The following is a 16,762-nucleotide window of genomic DNA, read 5'->3' on the forward strand; positions in this document are numbered from 1 at the left end:
CTCATTGCACTTCGATTGGGTTGACCCCTGCGATTACCCCAAATGTGGGTAACTCGAGCGTATAATTTCTGGTAGTGGGGACCTGCGTTCGCGCTAGTCCCCGAACAATACGAATCAAGTGTAATCACAACACAATCACAACGAGCGACTCGTGAAGCACGGACTTCACACCGCTTGTAATCAGTCAACTATTGTAAAATTTCTAACTTCTAATAGCGAACAACTTGCTCTCACATTACCGTCATGGTGGGCAGAGGCTTTAGTCGTGTTTGGTCTGCATTCTAGCGGTGTTTTTGCGATGAAACGAGCGAAGGTGAGCTGTGTTTTGATCAGTTGTTGCTAACCGGCGATGAAAGTTCAGTGCGACTGTTTCGTCACTAAAATAGAACAGTGGAATACGCGCGCTGCTTTGCAACCTTCGCGCTTTATTATAGTGAGTGAAAACATGATCTCGAAAAGCATTTATTTGGACAAGGTTTACGCTATGAATGGCATCTCAGCTTGTATGAGATGCTAGCTGAGTAATGTTCGTGTTCACTCGCGGTGTAAACGCGCGACCAATGCGATAATACTGCGCACTTTCTCTCATAGTATTTTACTGCATTGAGAGACATTTCCTATGCGAGTACTAACGCTCTTACAGGCTTTCACAATCCACTGATCTGATCGCTTGTAATATTATGACTCTACTTGAATCTGCTGAACGTTTGCGAACGTTTACGACCGCGATTTTGATTACAATACGGTCGCTGAGTATGCCTGAATTGTCTATAGATCGAGTTGAGAACGCATACAACTGAGGGATTTCTTTAGCTTAGACAATGACCAACCTGCACTAACTTTTTCTTTATAGTTTAGAAAAAAAAATGAAAAAGAAATGCCTACAGCACGCGGTATTCCCAGGCGGTCACCCATCCAAGTACTAACCGCGCCCAATCGAGCTTAACTTCGGTGATCGGACGAGAACCGGTGTTTTCTCGATGGTATGGCCGTAGACGAAAGATCTCGGTGATATTTTAGACTTTTATAGCGGTGCGGTGAGAACGTACGCACGCACTAGCGCGGTAAAAATGTCTCATTGCACTCGCAAAGACGCTGTATCAAGCGAATACTGCTCGTACGTGATAGCACTACGTTCATGACTGATCATCACATGTGATCTTAGGAGGCAGAAGGGCCTAAAACCGAGTCCGTCACCCACATGGCGGAGGCCTAGAATGATAAACGCTCCCTGTAGTCCGAGCCAGATTCTGCATCGCTTCTCGGCCTTTTGGCTAAGATCAAGTGTAGTATCTGTTCTTATCGACCGAAGACGAGTGTAAGCCTCGGGTTTGAAGGTTAGATAAGAATAGACGAGGGTCTTCTCGTATAAGCGCCCTCGGCGTGGGAAAACCCGGATTACGTAATCACGTAAACACGTGTTTCGTTCTCTGGGAATTTCCACGGTATAACGCTTGATCTAGAGAAACCTGCTAGCACCAGGGCTTAGCAGGACCGCGCCCACAGCTTGGGAACGCCTCTAGAACACGTCCTGACCACGCCCTGACCACGCCCACCAAAATGGTTCCTCCAACGGAAAACGACATGGACACGCCCACGGACACGCCCACGGACACGCCCAAAGCCACGCCCACTGGAAAGACTATGTCTTACAGGGAGGCCGCTTTACAACAGCGAAAACCAACCGTCTTTCGGTCTTTCGCAGCCCTGCGGACAGTATGTCTGCGATACGACAGCACACCAGTCTCTGCGGCGGAGGTCCTGCGCGCCTTCCTGGGGACAGAAACCGCCGACATTGTCGGCACCGCCCAGGTGGTCTCTGGCCTAGAGGTCACCTTCAAAACCGAGCAGTCAGCTGTTCTCGCTGCCTCTCGAGGCCTCGACGTCGGCGGCCGCCACTACCAACTCGCCCCAGTCTCCGTGCGCAGAACGGCAGTCTCCGTATTTGTGCCTGTTGAGTTCCCGGATGACACCTTCCGCGACTTGATGACCAGATACGGAGACCTACACTCTATTTCGCGGCTTCATCACAAAGAGCCCGACCTGGCTGCTTTCGAAAATGGATGCCGCCTTGTCCTGTACGACAAGTTACTCCGTGACCTGCCAGCCCGCCTAACAACAAACGGAGCCTCTCTGAGCTTCAAATATACTGGGCAACCTCAGAGTTGCCTAAGATGCTCAGAGATAGGCCACGGTGTGAAAGAATGCACCAAACCGCGCCGACGCCCTCATCGCCGTCGTCGAGAAGAACTCACCACCGAACAGGAGCGCATGCAGTGCGCGCAGGAGGAGGAGACACTCCCACCACTATCGCCGGATCTGCCGCTACCGACAGAGACGGCCTCTGACCGCGAAAAGGACCAGGACGAGGCAGCTGCCCCCGCAACAGCGCAAGAGCACACAATCTCCGCGGATTCCCTTATACCAACAGAGTCCTCCCCAAAGACCGGCACCGAGGAACCCTCCCCGAAGACCGGAGAGAAAAGACCACCCGGTCTTCACTTAACGGACTCTCCCCCGCGAAAGGAAAGTCGAGCTGGAAGTCGAGCTGAAAACGAGCGGGCTTTCGTTAAAGATCTCAAATCAGACGCCCGCAGAATCGCTGGAGTGGACTCAAGCTCCCGACTGGACGCACTCGCCCTCTTTCTCCAGCACAAGCACGGTGATTACACGCACCAAAAGCTGCGACTCGCTGGACACGCAGCACAGAGCGAACTCCGCACCCGATGGGAGAACATGAAGGGGGAGCAGCGTGCTAAACAGCTGTTTGACAAGCTCTACCGCCAACATTTCCAATACCTCTACGAGGGTAAAGATGTGCATCATTAATCTTAACCTCATGGTTATGTTAACCTATATTTGTTTCACAATGGCGTTCTCGGTTTGCACGATTAACGTCAATGGCATCCACGAGGCGCCTAAACGTGAAAAAGTTTTTAGTGCGCTTCGCAGCATGAACTGCGATGTTGCGTTCGTGCAGGAGACCCACATTTCAACTGCCACGGAAGAGCAGCATTGGGAAAAGGAGTGGGGGGGACCGGCTTATTGGAGCTGTGGGTCTCCTCACGCGCGTGGCGTCGGAGTGCTGTTTAAGCCGTCCTTTAATTTCAAGTTTGTGAGCCTCAAACGGGATACTGAGGGCAGGTTCCTCAGCGTCCTCATTGAGGTTAACAAAACTCACTTCTCTTTGAACAACCTTTATGCTCCGAATCTCCCGGCAGAGAGAGTCGCCTTTTACGGAAATCTTTGGCGGCTCTCTCACCCGGGGGTACCCGCCATCATCGGAGGCGATTTTAATTGTGTAAGTAACTTAGCCCTAGATAAATGGGGGGGTAGCGCGCTTAGCGGTACATTAGGATACCCTGCTTTACATACCTTCCTTGAACGGTTCCGGGTCTTAGACCTCTATCGATCGTACTCACCATCGGGTACGGCAGTAACTTACATCACGCCTGATCGCAGGGTAGGAACACGGATCGATCGTATCTACGCCCCGGAACCTTTCATGCAGGGGGGGTCTTGTACCGTCAGGCCATTCCCTTTCTCAGACCACGCAGCCGTACATGCGCGCCTCACAATCCCCGACATCGAGCCAGCAGGGCGAGGTGTATGGAAATTTAATGTCTCGGTCCTGCAGAACGAGGACTTTCGCAAAAGCGTTCGCGCCTTCTGGCCCTCGTGGCAGCAGAAACGACCCCAGTTCCCAGACCGCCGGGTCTGGTGGGATTTGGGAAAATTTCACCTAAAGCGTCTTGCGATAGCCGCGTCGGTGCGTCTTTCCAAAGAAAAGCGACACCACATTGCCGCCCTAGAGAGGGAATACCAACGCCTAAACACGCGCGGTGCTGACGTCTCTCGCCTCCGTGCTATAAAGCAGGAGCTAGAAGACGCACAGACCCGCGTGCTAGAAGGGGTTAAAGTCCGCTCTAGAGCACAATGGCTTGAGGAAGGGGAAAAACCCACCCGGTATTTCTTCGGCCTAGAGAGCAACAATCGCACCAAACACAGCATCACCGAGCTTCACACCTCCAGCGGCCGTACAGCCTCAAACACCTCAGACATCTTGGCTGCGGTGCGCGAGTTTTACACCACGCTTTACACCGCTGAAACAACAGACCCTGAGGCTCAGGATTCCTTGCTCTCTAGGCTGGACGCTCGCCTTTCCGAGGAGGAGAGGTCTTCACTTGAATCCCCTTTATCTGAGGCTGATTGCCGTGAGGCCCTCACCCAGATGAAGAGGAACAAGACCCCCGGAGACGACGGTCTCCCAGCCGAGTTCTATCTCCGCTTCTGGGATTTAGTAGGGTGTGATCTGGTGGATACTTTAAATAGTGGATACGATCATACCCACCTCTCTGAATCCCAGACGCGGAGCATACTCTCGTTGCTCTTTAAAAAGGGAGATAGGCTTCTCCTCAAGAACTGGCGCCCAATCTCACTACTTAACGTAGATTACAAGATTGGCGCAAAAGCACTGGCAAACAGGCTGAAACCCGTACTCGCGTCAGTTCTTTCTCCTGATCAGACATGCGGGGTGCCGGGACGAAGCATCTTCGAGAACAACTTCCTAATCAGGGATATTCTCGACTATGCCGAAACTAAACGACTTCCCGGTGCCCTCATTGCACTTGATCAGGAAAAAGCTTTTGATAGAGTGGACAGATATTTTCTCGATCGCGTTCTCGAGAAAATGAATTTCGGGCCTGTTTTTAGGCGCTGGATTAAGACTCTGTACAACGGCAGTAAAGCCTCGGTATGTAATAACGGCTGGCTCACGAGCTTCTTCCCCCTACAGCGCGGCGTCCGCCAAGGTTGCCCCCTTAGCCCCATGCTCTACTGCCTTTGTGCAGAGGTTCTGGGGAACGCGATCAGGAAAGACCCTCAGGTCACTGGTCTTCATCTTCCCCAGTCAAAAGCGACGGTTAAAACAACTCAGTACGCCGACGACACGACCCTCCTGCTGCGAGACTCTTACTCTATACGCAGGGCTTTCGCGCTAATTGGTACATACGAACGCGCTTCCGGAGCAAAGCTCAATGCCACGAAATCCGAAGGTCTCTGGATCGGTTCCTCTCGAGGATCTGACCAGACTCCGGTGGATATTAAGTGGCAGAGAGACAAGCTCCATATCCTTGGAATCTGGCACGGGTTTGGAGACCTGACCGAGTTTAACTGGGCACCTCGCGTAGAAAAACTCGAAAAAACCCTCACCTTGTGGCGCAGCCGGACTCTATCCCTGAAGGGCAAAGTTCTAATAACCAATGTACTCGGGATGAGCAAACTCTGGTACACAGCCAGTGTGCTAAGAATGCCCCCTCCTGTAGCCACAAAGGTGAACAAACTTGTCTGGGATTTTGTCTGGTCTGGTAAGACCCCCCAGGTTAGCAGAGAAAAGTGCGTGCAACCGCGAGAAAAGGGAGGCCTGGCGGCCATCCACATTCAGTCAAAGGTGAAATCCCTGCAGCTGAAATGGATTGCACAAGTGGCTAACCCTGACAATAACGCTCCATGGGCAAACCTAGCGCGCTATTGGACTAGCCGCAAGCTCGGTATCCGTAAGGAGTGGAATTGGCTGAAAGGCAATTCCGCCCCGGTCGCGGCGCCTGGAAAACGACCCAGGGTCTATGACGATCTCCTCCAGGCCATGGCGGAGATCAAGCCTTGGCTAGCTTCCGCTCCCCTCCGAGCGCTGAAGGTTAAAAACATCTACTCGGAGTTTGTAGCACTCCTCCCTAATCCAAGCAAAGCTCAACAGACGTGGGAAGACAGACTGCGACTGCCAGGGATTCCCTGGTTCTCAGTCTGGCGGAACACATACGGCGGGCTGAGCACGAATTGGGAGAGCGACCTGCTGTGGAAGATCCGCCACCGCGTGGTTCGCACAGCGAGTTTCCTCACCAGCCACATGCACTGCACGTTTTCGCCGAAATGCCACCGCTGTGGCAGGACCGAGACATTAAAGCACGTGTTTTTATCTTGCGACTTTGCGACGCGGGTTTGGGACTGGGCATTTCCTATAGCTGAGCGGATTAACGCTACTCCCCTAACCCGTAATGTTAACACTGTCATCCTTACTCTTGGACTATCCACAGCTAAGGGTGACAAGAGCAAAACTAACTTAGTGGTGTACATCTTTAAACTCATACTATGGTGTCTGTGGACTGCAAGGAACACTTCTCTATTCGAGAAGAGACAAGCAGAAATAGTCAGTGTAGCTAAATATAAGATCAGAGAGAGGATAGAGAGGGACGCGGCCGTCCTCGGACCTCTTGCCGCGTATAGCCGCTGGGGCATCAATGATGTCCTCTGCTGCTGGCGGGGCGAGGCCCTCTCTGTCCTCGTATAGCACACAATAAAACCGGGCAACCCAGGGCAACTCGCCCCGGGCCCCATCGCATTACTTCTCCTTCCCTTGCCTATCGCTGTCCACTTAATTGTGCGCATGGCGATCTGGCTACCCCCCTCTTTTCCACCACTGTCCACTTAATTGTAAGCACGGTGGCTGGAGAAACATCAATACCCCCTCCGCCCCTCACTGTCCTCCCACCTGTGGAAACAGCGAGGAGGCCAACATGTATCCAATGTACAACTCCAAATATATAATGCCATAAGCGGTGAAATAAACCGCGTGAACAATGGGAGGAGCGAGGCTTCCGGGGGGATTAACGCCTCTGTCGTGCAAGAGCCGGAGAGGCGGATTTCTCCCGGGATCCCTCTCTTCTCTAAAACTACACATTATCGATATTGTCAAAACAACCATTGTAATCAAGATTAGATATAGTCCTCAACTGGATTTAAAGATTGTATAATAGATTTGATTTATTGTAAATAAACTATTCAAATACAAAAAGTATCTGTTCTTATCAGCTTAATATCTGATACGCTGCTCATTGAGTAGCTCATATATTAAACTGATTTTTGGAAACTGGCTGTGGAATAAGCGGCTTGCTGCGTCCCAGCCACGGGTTGTCTCGGTATTGCACTACCTCCGAGTACGGCCCCCTTCCCTTTCGGGAAGACACATTCAAGCAACACCTCGAGCATCATTTACGTGCTGTTCATGCGAGCTATAGCGGGAGAGATCAATAAGAGACAGGATCGTCATTAAGACGACGGGTCATAATCACCGCGATGCACCGTTCCCACATGGAGGATGAAATCAGCCGGGGACAGTCGGTGTACAGGGACGCCAAATAAACTCATACTTACCTGACGCGGGAGGTTTACCGTGATCACCAAGGCGGTCCTCTCAGGGTGAGGCCCTCTCATTGCACTTCGATTGGGTTGACCCCTGCGATTACCCCAAATGTGGGTAACTCGAGCGTATAATTTCTGGTAGTGGGGACCTGCGTTCGCGCTAGTCCCCGAACAATACGAATCAAGTGTAATCACAACACAATCACAACGAGCGACTCGTGAAGCACGGACTTCACACCGCTTGTAATCAGTCAACTATTGTAAAATTTCTAACTTCTAATAGCGAACAACTTGCTCTCACATTACCGTCATGGTGGGCAGAGGCTTTAGTCGTGTTTGGTCTGCATTCTAGCGGTGTTTTTGCGATGAAACGAGCGAAGGTGAGCTGTGTTTTGATCAGTTGTTGCTAACCGGCGATGAAAGTTCAGTGCGACTGTTTCGTCACTAAAATAGAACAGTGGAATACGCGCGCTGCTTTGCAACCTTCGCGCTTTATTATAGTGAGTGAAAACATGATCTCGAAAAGCATTTATTTGGACAAGGTTTACGCTATGAATGGCATCTCAGCTTGTATGAGATGCTAGCTGAGTAATGTTCGTGTTCACTCGCGGTGTAAACGCGCGACCAATGCGATAATACTGCGCACTTTCTCTCATAGTATTTTACTGCATTGAGAGACATTTCCTATGCGAGTACTAACGCTCTTACAGGCTTTCACAATCCACTGATCTGATCGCTTGTAATATTATGACTCTACTTGAATCTGCTGAACGTTTGCGAACGTTTACGACCGCGATTTTGATTACAATACGGTCGCTGAGTATGCCTGAATTGTCTATAGATCGAGTTGAGAACGCATACAACTGAGGGATTTCTTTAGCTTAGACAATGACCAACCTGCACTAACTTTTTCTTTATAGTTTAGAAAAAAAATGAAAAAGAAATGCCTACAGCACGCGGTATTCCCAGGCGGTCACCCATCCAAGTACTAACCGCGCCCAATCGAGCTTAACTTCGGTGATCGGACGAGAACCGGTGTTTTCTCGATGGTATGGCCGTAGACGAAAGATCTCGGTGATATTTTAGACTTTTATAGCGGTGCGGTGAGAACGTACGCACGCACTAGCGCGGTAAAAATGTCTCATTGCACTCGCAAAGACGCTGTATCAAGCGAATACTGCTCGTACGTGATAGCACTACGTTCATGACTGATCATCACATGTGATCTTAGGAGGCAGAAGGGCCTAAAACCGAGTCCGTCACCCACATGGCGGAGGCCTAGAATGATAAACGCTCCCTGTAGTCCGAGCCAGATTCTGCATCGCTTCTCGGCCTTTTGGCTAAGATCAAGTGTAGTATCTGTTCTTATCAGCTTAATATCTGATACGCTGCTCATTGAGTAGCTCATATATTAAACTGATTTTTGGAAACTGGCTGTGGAATAAGCGGCTTGCTGCGTCCCAGCCACGGGTTGTCTCGGTATTGCACTACCTCCGAGTACGGCCCCCTTCCCTTTCGGGAAGACACATTCAAGCAACACCTCGAGCATCATTTACGTGCTGTTCATGCGAGCTATAGCGGGAGAGATCAATAAGAGACAGGATCGTCATTAAGACGACGGGTCATAATCACCGCGATGCACCGTTCCCACATGGAGGATGAAATCAGCCGGGGACAGTCGGTGTACAGGGACGCCAAATAAACTCATACTTACCTGACGCGGGAGGTTTACCGTGATCACCAAGGCGGTCCTCTCAGGGTGAGGCCCTCTCATTGCACTTCGATTGGGTTGACCCCTGCGATTACCCCAAATGTGGGTAACTCGAGCGTATAATTTCTGGTAGTGGGGACCTGCGTTCGCGCTAGTCCCCGAACAATACGAATCAAGTGTAATCACAACACAATCACAACGAGCGACTCGTGAAGCACGGACTTCACACCGCTTGTAATCAGTCAACTATTGTAAAATTTCTAACTTCTAATAGCGAACAACTTGCTCTCACATTACCGTCATGGTGGGCAGAGGCTTTAGTCGTGTTTGGTCTGCATTCTAGCGGTGTTTTTGCGATGAAACGAGCGAAGGTGAGCTGTGTTTTGATCAGTTGTTGCTAACCGGCGATGAAAGTTCAGTGCGACTGTTTCGTCACTAAAATAGAACAGTGGAATACGCGCGCTGCTTTGCAACCTTCGCGCTTTATTATAGTGAGTGAAAACATGATCTCGAAAAGCATTTATTTGGACAAGGTTTACGCTATGAATGGCATCTCAGCTTGTATGAGATGCTAGCTGAGTAATGTTCGTGTTCACTCGCGGTGTAAACGCGCGACCAATGCGATAATACTGCGCACTTTCTCTCATAGTATTTTACTGCATTGAGAGACATTTCCTATGCGAGTACTAACGCTCTTACAGGCTTTCACAATCCACTGATCTGATCGCTTGTAATATTATGACTCTACTTGAATCTGCTGAACGTTTGCGAACGTTTACGACCGCGATTTTGATTACAATACGGTCGCTGAGTATGCCTGAATTGTCTATAGATCGAGTTGAGAACGCATACAACTGAGGGATTTCTTTAGCTTAGACAATGACCAACCTGCACTAACTTTTTCTTTATAGTTTAGAAAAAAAATGAAAAAGAAATGCCTACAGCACGCGGTATTCCCAGGCGGTCACCCATCCAAGTACTAACCGCGCCCAATCGAGCTTAACTTCGGTGATCGGACGAGAACCGGTGTTTTCTCGATGGTATGGCCGTAGACGAAAGATCTCGGTGATATTTTAGACTTTTATAGCGGTGCGGTGAGAACGTACGCACGCACTAGCGCGGTAAAAATGTCTCATTGCACTCGCAAAGACGCTGTATCAAGCGAATACTGCTCGTACGTGATAGCACTACGTTCATGACTGATCATCACATGTGATCTTAGGAGGCAGAAGGGCCTAAAACCGAGTCCGTCACCCACATGGCGGAGGCCTAGAATGATAAACGCTCCCTGTAGTCCGAGCCAGATTCTGCATCGCTTCTCGGCCTTTTGGCTAAGATCAAGTGTAGTATCTGTTCTTATCAGCTTAATATCTGATACGCTGCTCATTGAGTAGCTCATATATTAAACTGATTTTTGGAAACTGGCTGTGGAATAAGCGGCTTGCTGCGTCCCAGCCACGGGTTGTCTCGGTATTGCACTACCTCCGAGTACGGCCCCCTTCCCTTTCGGGAAGACACATTCAAGCAACACCTCGAGCATCATTTACGTGCTGTTCATGCGAGCTATAGCGGGAGAGATCAATAAGAGACAGGATCGTCATTAAGACGACGGGTCATAATCACCGCGATGCACCGTTCCCACATGGAGGATGAAATCAGCCGGGGACAGTCGGTGTACAGGGACGCCAAATAAACTCATACTTACCTGACGCGGGAGGTTTACCGTGATCACCAAGGCGGTCCTCTCAGGGTGAGGCCCTCTCATTGCACTTCGATTGGGTTGACCCCTGCGATTACCCCAAATGTGGGTAACTCGAGCGTATAATTTCTGGTAGTGGGGACCTGCGTTCGCGCTAGTCCCCGAACAATACGAATCAAGTGTAATCACAACACAATCACAACGAGCGACTCGTGAAGCACGGACTTCACACCGCTTGTAATCAGTCAACTATTGTAAAATTTCTAACTTCTAATAGCGAACAACTTGCTCTCACATTACCGTCATGGTGGGCAGAGGCTTTAGTCGTGTTTGGTCTGCATTCTAGCGGTGTTTTTGCGATGAAACGAGCGAAGGTGAGCTGTGTTTTGATCAGTTGTTGCTAACCGGCGATGAAAGTTCAGTGCGACTGTTTCGTCACTAAAATAGAACAGTGGAATACGCGCGCTGCTTTGCAACCTTCGCGCTTTATTATAGTGAGTGAAAACATGATCTCGAAAAGCATTTATTTGGACAAGGTTTACGCTATGAATGGCATCTCAGCTTGTATGAGATGCTAGCTGAGTAATGTTCGTGTTCACTCGCGGTGTAAACGCGCGACCAATGCGATAATACTGCGCACTTTCTCTCATAGTATTTTACTGCATTGAGAGACATTTCCTATGCGAGTACTAACGCTCTTACAGGCTTTCACAATCCACTGATCTGATCGCTTGTAATATTATGACTCTACTTGAATCTGCTGAACGTTTGCGAACGTTTACGACCGCGATTTTGATTACAATACGGTCGCTGAGTATGCCTGAATTGTCTATAGATCGAGTTGAGAACGCATACAACTGAGGGATTTCTTTAGCTTAGACAATGACCAACCTGCACTAACTTTTTCTTTATAGTTTAGAAAAAAAATGAAAAAGAAATGCCTACAGCACGCGGTATTCCCAGGCGGTCACCCATCCAAGTACTAACCGCGCCCAATCGAGCTTAACTTCGGTGATCGGACGAGAACCGGTGTTTTCTCGATGGTATGGCCGTAGACGAAAGATCTCGGTGATATTTTAGACTTTTATAGCGGTGCGGTGAGAACGTACGCACGCACTAGCGCGGTAAAAATGTCTCATTGCACTCGCAAAGACGCTGTATCAAGCGAATACTGCTCGTACGTGATAGCACTACGTTCATGACTGATCATCACATGTGATCTTAGGAGGCAGAAGGGCCTAAAACCGAGTCCGTCACCCACATGGCGGAGGCCTAGAATGATAAACGCTCCCTGTAGTCCGAGCCAGATTCTGCATCGCTTCTCGGCCTTTTGGCTAAGATCAAGTGTAGTATCTGTTCTTATCAGCTTAATATCTGATACGCTGCTCATTGAGTAGCTCATATATTAAACTGATTTTTGGAAACTGGCTGTGGAATAAGCGGCTTGCTGCGTCCCAGCCACGGGTTGTCTCGGTATTGCACTACCTCCGAGTACGGCCCCCTTCCCTTTCGGGAAGACACATTCAAGCAACACCTCGAGCATCATTTACGTGCTGTTCATGCGAGCTATAGCGGGAGAGATCAATAAGAGACAGGATCGTCATTAAGACGACGGGTCATAATCACCGCGATGCACCGTTCCCACATGGAGGATGAAATCAGCCGGGGACAGTCGGTGTACAGGGACGCCAAATAAACTCATACTTACCTGACGCGGGAGGTTTACCGTGATCACCAAGGCGGTCCTCTCAGGGTGAGGCCCTCTCATTGCACTTCGATTGGGTTGACCCCTGCGATTACCCCAAATGTGGGTAACTCGAGCGTATAATTTCTGGTAGTGGGGACCTGCGTTCGCGCTAGTCCCCGAACAATACGAATCAAGTGTAATCACAACACAATCACAACGAGCGACTCGTGAAGCACGGACTTCACACCGCTTGTAATCAGTCAACTATTGTAAAATTTCTAACTTCTAATAGCGAACAACTTGCTCTCACATTACCGTCATGGTGGGCAGAGGCTTTAGTCGTGTTTGGTCTGCATTCTAGCGGTGTTTTTGCGATGAAACGAGCGAAGGTGAGCTGTGTTTTGATCAGTTGTTGCTAACCGGCGATGAAAGTTCAGTGCGACTGTTTCGTCACTAAAATAGAACAGTGGAATACGCGCGCTGCTTTGCAACCTTCGCGCTTTATTATAGTGAGTGAAAACATGATCTCGAAAAGCATTTATTTGGACAAGGTTTACGCTATGAATGGCATCTCAGCTTGTATGAGATGCTAGCTGAGTAATGTTCGTGTTCACTCGCGGTGTAAACGCGCGACCAATGCGATAATACTGCGCACTTTCTCTCATAGTATTTTACTGCATTGAGAGACATTTCCTATGCGAGTACTAACGCTCTTACAGGCTTTCACAATCCACTGATCTGATCGCTTGTAATATTATGACTCTACTTGAATCTGCTGAACGTTTGCGAACGTTTACGACCGCGATTTTGATTACAATACGGTCGCTGAGTATGCCTGAATTGTCTATAGATCGAGTTGAGAACGCATACAACTGAGGGATTTCTTTAGCTTAGACAATGACCAACCTGCACTAACTTTTTCTTTATAGTTTAGAAAAAAAATGAAAAAGAAATGCCTACAGCACGCGGTATTCCCAGGCGGTCACCCATCCAAGTACTAACCGCGCCCAATCGAGCTTAACTTCGGTGATCGGACGAGAACCGGTGTTTTCTCGATGGTATGGCCGTAGACGAAAGATCTCGGTGATATTTTAGACTTTTATAGCGGTGCGGTGAGAACGTACGCACGCACTAGCGCGGTAAAAATGTCTCATTGCACTCGCAAAGACGCTGTATCAAGCGAATACTGCTCGTACGTGATAGCACTACGTTCATGACTGATCATCACATGTGATCTTAGGAGGCAGAAGGGCCTAAAACCGAGTCCGTCACCCACATGGCGGAGGCCTAGAATGATAAACGCTCCCTGTAGTCCGAGCCAGATTCTGCATCGCTTCTCGGCCTTTTGGCTAAGATCAAGTGTAGTATCTGTTCTTATCAGCTTAATATCTGATACGCTGCTCATTGAGTAGCTCATATATTAAACTGATTTTTGGAAACTGGCTGTGGAATAAGCGGCTTGCTGCGTCCCAGCCACGGGTTGTCTCGGTATTGCACTACCTCCGAGTACGGCCCCCTTCCCTTTCGGGAAGACACATTCAAGCAACACCTCGAGCATCATTTACGTGCTGTTCATGCGAGCTATAGCGGGAGAGATCAATAAGAGACAGGATCGTCATTAAGACGACGGGTCATAATCACCGCGATGCACCGTTCCCACATGGAGGATGAAATCAGCCGGGGACAGTCGGTGTACAGGGACGCCAAATAAACTCATACTTACCTGACGCGGGAGGTTTACCGTGATCACCAAGGCGGTCCTCTCAGGGTGAGGCCCTCTCATTGCACTTCGATTGGGTTGACCCCTGCGATTACCCCAAATGTGGGTAACTCGAGCGTATAATTTCTGGTAGTGGGGACCTGCGTTCGCGCTAGTCCCCGAACAATACGAATCAAGTGTAATCACAACACAATCACAACGAGCGACTCGTGAAGCACGGACTTCACACCGCTTGTAATCAGTCAACTATTGTAAAATTTCTAACTTCTAATAGCGAACAACTTGCTCTCACATTACCGTCATGGTGGGCAGAGGCTTTAGTCGTGTTTGGTCTGCATTCTAGCGGTGTTTTTGCGATGAAACGAGCGAAGGTGAGCTGTGTTTTGATCAGTTGTTGCTAACCGGCGATGAAAGTTCAGTGCGACTGTTTCGTCACTAAAATAGAACAGTGGAATACGCGCGCTGCTTTGCAACCTTCGCGCTTTATTATAGTGAGTGAAAACATGATCTCGAAAAGCATTTATTTGGACAAGGTTTACGCTATGAATGGCATCTCAGCTTGTATGAGATGCTAGCTGAGTAATGTTCGTGTTCACTCGCGGTGTAAACGCGCGACCAATGCGATAATACTGCGCACTTTCTCTCATAGTATTTTACTGCATTGAGAGACATTTCCTATGCGAGTACTAACGCTCTTACAGGCTTTCACAATCCACTGATCTGATCGCTTGTAATATTATGACTCTACTTGAATCTGCTGAACGTTTGCGAACGTTTACGACCGCGATTTTGATTACAATACGGTCGCTGAGTATGCCTGAATTGTCTATAGATCGAGTTGAGAACGCATACAACTGAGGGATTTCTTTAGCTTAGACAATGACCAACCTGCACTAACTTTTTCTTTATAGTTTAGAAAAAAAATGAAAAAGAAATGCCTACAGCACGCGGTATTCCCAGGCGGTCACCCATCCAAGTACTAACCGCGCCCAATCGAGCTTAACTTCGGTGATCGGACGAGAACCGGTGTTTTCTCGATGGTATGGCCGTAGACGAAAGATCTCGGTGATATTTTAGACTTTTATAGCGGTGCGGTGAGAACGTACGCACGCACTAGCGCGGTAAAAATGTCTCATTGCACTCGCAAAGACGCTGTATCAAGCGAATACTGCTCGTACGTGATAGCACTACGTTCATGACTGATCATCACATGTGATCTTAGGAGGCAGAAGGGCCTAAAACCGAGTCCGTCACCCACATGGCGGAGGCCTAGAATGATAAACGCTCCCTGTAGTCCGAGCCAGATTCTGCATCGCTTCTCGGCCTTTTGGCTAAGATCAAGTGTAGTATCTGTTCTTATCAGCTTAATATCTGATACGCTGCTCATTGAGTAGCTCATATATTAAACTGATTTTTGGAAACTGGCTGTGGAATAAGCGGCTTGCTGCGTCCCAGCCACGGGTTGTCTCGGTATTGCACTACCTCCGAGTACGGCCCCCTTCCCTTTCGGGAAGACACATTCAAGCAACACCTCGAGCATCATTTACGTGCTGTTCATGCGAGCTATAGCGGGAGAGATCAATAAGAGACAGGATCGTCATTAAGACGACGGGTCATAATCACCGCGATGCACCGTTCCCACATGGAGGATGAAATCAGCCGGGGACAGTCGGTGTACAGGGACGCCAAATAAACTCATACTTACCTGACGCGGGAGGTTTACCGTGATCACCAAGGCGGTCCTCTCAGGGTGAGGCCCTCTCATTGCACTTCGATTGGGTTGACCCCTGCGATTACCCCAAATGTGGGTAACTCGAGCGTATAATTTCTGGTAGTGGGGACCTGCGTTCGCGCTAGTCCCCGAACAATACGAATCAAGTGTAATCACAACACAATCACAACGAGCGACTCGTGAAGCACGGACTTCACACCGCTTGTAATCAGTCAACTATTGTAAAATTTCTAACTTCTAATAGCGAACAACTTGCTCTCACATTACCGTCATGGTGGGCAGAGGCTTTAGTCGTGTTTGGTCTGCATTCTAGCGGTGTTTTTGCGATGAAACGAGCGAAGGTGAGCTGTGTTTTGATCAGTTGTTGCTAACCGGCGATGAAAGTTCAGTGCGACTGTTTCGTCACTAAAATAGAACAGTGGAATACGCGCGCTGCTTTGCAACCTTCGCGCTTTATTATAGTGAGTGAAAACATGATCTCGAAAAGCATTCATTTGGACAAGGTTTACGCTATGAATGGCATCTCAGCTTGTATGAGATGCTAGCTGAGTAATGTTCGTGTTCACTCGCGGTGTAAACGCGCGACCAATGCGATAATACTGCGCACTTTCTCTCATAGTATTTTACTGCATTGAGAGACATTTCCTATGCGAGTACTAACGCTCTTACAGGCTTTCACAATCCACTGATCTGATCGCTTGTAATATTATGACTCTACTTGAATCTGCTGAACGTTTGCGAACGTTTACGACCGCGATTTTGATTACAATACGGTCGCTGAGTATGCCTGAATTGTCTATAGATCGAGTTGAGAACGCATACAACTGAGGGATTTCTTTAGCTTAGACAATGACCAACCTGCACTAACTTTTTCTTTATAGTTTAGAAAAAAAATGAAAAAGAAATGCCTACAGCACGCGGTATTCCCAGGCGGTCACCCATCCAAGTACTAACCGCGCCCAATCGAGCTTAACTTCGGTGATCGGACGAGAACCGGTGTTTTCTCGATGGTATGG

The 16,762-nt window shown here is 48.9% G+C and overlaps 19 non-coding genes and 2 pseudogenes across 19 annotated transcripts; 14 read left to right on the forward strand and 7 right to left on the reverse strand.

Annotated features, from left to right (window-relative positions):
- Positions 1 to 103, forward strand: LOC125570471 (annotated as a pseudogene).
- Positions 104 to 878: 775 nt separating this feature from the next.
- On the reverse strand, positions 879 to 997 carry LOC116612463. The gene has a single exon (XR_007313249.1). It is a non-coding gene; the product is annotated as a 5S ribosomal RNA (ribosomal RNA).
- Positions 998 to 1,254: 257 nt separating this feature from the next.
- Positions 1,255 to 1,449, forward strand: LOC116606220. Its single transcript, XR_004291860.1, has one exon. It is a non-coding gene; the product is annotated as a U2 spliceosomal RNA (small nuclear RNA).
- A 5,368-nt stretch (positions 1,450 to 6,817) lies between these two features.
- On the forward strand, positions 6,818 to 7,008 carry LOC125570798. The gene has a single exon (XR_007313114.1). It is a non-coding gene; the product is annotated as a U2 spliceosomal RNA (small nuclear RNA).
- A 193-nt stretch (positions 7,009 to 7,201) lies between these two features.
- On the forward strand, positions 7,202 to 7,367 carry LOC125570346. The gene has a single exon (XR_007312673.1). It is a non-coding gene; the product is annotated as a U1 spliceosomal RNA (small nuclear RNA).
- A 774-nt stretch (positions 7,368 to 8,141) lies between these two features.
- LOC125570940 lies at positions 8,142 to 8,260 on the reverse strand. The gene has a single exon (XR_007313250.1). It is a non-coding gene; the product is annotated as a 5S ribosomal RNA (ribosomal RNA).
- A 257-nt stretch (positions 8,261 to 8,517) lies between these two features.
- LOC125570686 lies at positions 8,518 to 8,710 on the forward strand. The gene has a single exon (XR_007313011.1). It is a non-coding gene; the product is annotated as a U2 spliceosomal RNA (small nuclear RNA).
- A 193-nt stretch (positions 8,711 to 8,903) lies between these two features.
- On the forward strand, positions 8,904 to 9,069 carry LOC125570347. The gene has a single exon (XR_007312674.1). It is a non-coding gene; the product is annotated as a U1 spliceosomal RNA (small nuclear RNA).
- A 774-nt stretch (positions 9,070 to 9,843) lies between these two features.
- LOC125570941 lies at positions 9,844 to 9,962 on the reverse strand. Its single transcript, XR_007313251.1, has one exon. It is a non-coding gene; the product is annotated as a 5S ribosomal RNA (ribosomal RNA).
- Positions 9,963 to 10,219: 257 nt separating this feature from the next.
- Positions 10,220 to 10,412, forward strand: LOC125570687. The gene has a single exon (XR_007313012.1). It is a non-coding gene; the product is annotated as a U2 spliceosomal RNA (small nuclear RNA).
- A 193-nt stretch (positions 10,413 to 10,605) lies between these two features.
- LOC125570348 lies at positions 10,606 to 10,771 on the forward strand. The gene has a single exon (XR_007312675.1). It is a non-coding gene; the product is annotated as a U1 spliceosomal RNA (small nuclear RNA).
- A 774-nt stretch (positions 10,772 to 11,545) lies between these two features.
- Positions 11,546 to 11,664, reverse strand: LOC125570943. The gene has a single exon (XR_007313253.1). It is a non-coding gene; the product is annotated as a 5S ribosomal RNA (ribosomal RNA).
- Positions 11,665 to 11,921: 257 nt separating this feature from the next.
- Positions 11,922 to 12,114, forward strand: LOC125570688. The gene has a single exon (XR_007313013.1). It is a non-coding gene; the product is annotated as a U2 spliceosomal RNA (small nuclear RNA).
- A 193-nt stretch (positions 12,115 to 12,307) lies between these two features.
- On the forward strand, positions 12,308 to 12,473 carry LOC125570349. Its single transcript, XR_007312676.1, has one exon. It is a non-coding gene; the product is annotated as a U1 spliceosomal RNA (small nuclear RNA).
- A 774-nt stretch (positions 12,474 to 13,247) lies between these two features.
- LOC125570944 lies at positions 13,248 to 13,366 on the reverse strand. Its single transcript, XR_007313254.1, has one exon. It is a non-coding gene; the product is annotated as a 5S ribosomal RNA (ribosomal RNA).
- Positions 13,367 to 13,623: 257 nt separating this feature from the next.
- On the forward strand, positions 13,624 to 13,816 carry LOC125570689. The gene has a single exon (XR_007313014.1). It is a non-coding gene; the product is annotated as a U2 spliceosomal RNA (small nuclear RNA).
- A 193-nt stretch (positions 13,817 to 14,009) lies between these two features.
- On the forward strand, positions 14,010 to 14,175 carry LOC125570351. Its single transcript, XR_007312678.1, has one exon. It is a non-coding gene; the product is annotated as a U1 spliceosomal RNA (small nuclear RNA).
- A 774-nt stretch (positions 14,176 to 14,949) lies between these two features.
- Positions 14,950 to 15,068, reverse strand: LOC125570945. Its single transcript, XR_007313255.1, has one exon. It is a non-coding gene; the product is annotated as a 5S ribosomal RNA (ribosomal RNA).
- Positions 15,069 to 15,325: 257 nt separating this feature from the next.
- LOC125570690 lies at positions 15,326 to 15,518 on the forward strand. The gene has a single exon (XR_007313015.1). It is a non-coding gene; the product is annotated as a U2 spliceosomal RNA (small nuclear RNA).
- Positions 15,519 to 15,711: 193 nt separating this feature from the next.
- LOC125570352 lies at positions 15,712 to 15,877 on the forward strand. The gene has a single exon (XR_007312679.1). It is a non-coding gene; the product is annotated as a U1 spliceosomal RNA (small nuclear RNA).
- Positions 15,878 to 16,651: 774 nt separating this feature from the next.
- LOC125571068 lies at positions 16,652 to 16,762 on the reverse strand (annotated as a pseudogene).

The sequence above is a fragment of the Nematostella vectensis genome, chromosome 8 (genome assembly GCF_932526225.1).
Source record: "Nematostella vectensis chromosome 8, jaNemVect1.1, whole genome shotgun sequence".
NCBI classification, from domain to species: Eukaryota; Metazoa; Cnidaria; class Anthozoa; order Actiniaria; family Edwardsiidae; genus Nematostella; species Nematostella vectensis.